The sequence below is a fragment of the Raphanus sativus genome, chromosome 9 (assembly GCF_000801105.2).
Source record: "Raphanus sativus cultivar WK10039 chromosome 9, ASM80110v3, whole genome shotgun sequence".
Classification (NCBI taxonomy): domain Eukaryota; kingdom Viridiplantae; phylum Streptophyta; class Magnoliopsida; order Brassicales; family Brassicaceae; genus Raphanus; species Raphanus sativus.
In genome coordinates, this window is record NC_079519.1 from 37,221,794 (window position 1) to 37,222,401 (window position 608).

Consider the following 608-nt stretch of genomic DNA (forward strand, 5'->3'; position numbering starts at 1 on the left):
CCTGTGATGAGAAGCTCACGCTGCTCCTTAAATAATGTAGGGAGTTCTGTCTCGATAGGTTGCTTTTCAGGTTTGAGATGTAGAGTATGGAGCCGATTTTTGAACAGCAGTCAGTGGGGTTCTGGTAAGGTGTGTTGTCCTAGTTACTGCTTGTATGGTTCAGAGATTCGTGGTTAAGGATGGTTGCTGAGAATAGGAGAGTTCCCACACTTTCAAAACCTTTCTCCCTGTTCTTGATACTTGGCCTGTTTCGAGGACAAACAAGGATCTAAGTCTGGGGGAATTGATATATGGTGTTTTATACATCATTGTATATATGTTTCTAATTGGTTTCAAGTCTTTATCGAGTCTTTCTAGTCCTTTTCGAGTCATTACAGGTCTGGAGTTGCACTGGATGGGAGATGGACCTGCTGGAACAAAAGAAGCAGAAAACAGTGCAGTTTGGTGATTTTCACGCAGAACAGTCTGATGACTGCTCCCGATCAAGCGGAACAAGCAGACGGAGTGATCCCGCGGTTGTTCCCGACGAATAAGGAAAATACAACATCTCGGGATTTGCCCTAATTATCCTCTTTTTCTCTCTGGCCGCCTGTGGCCTTTGATATATC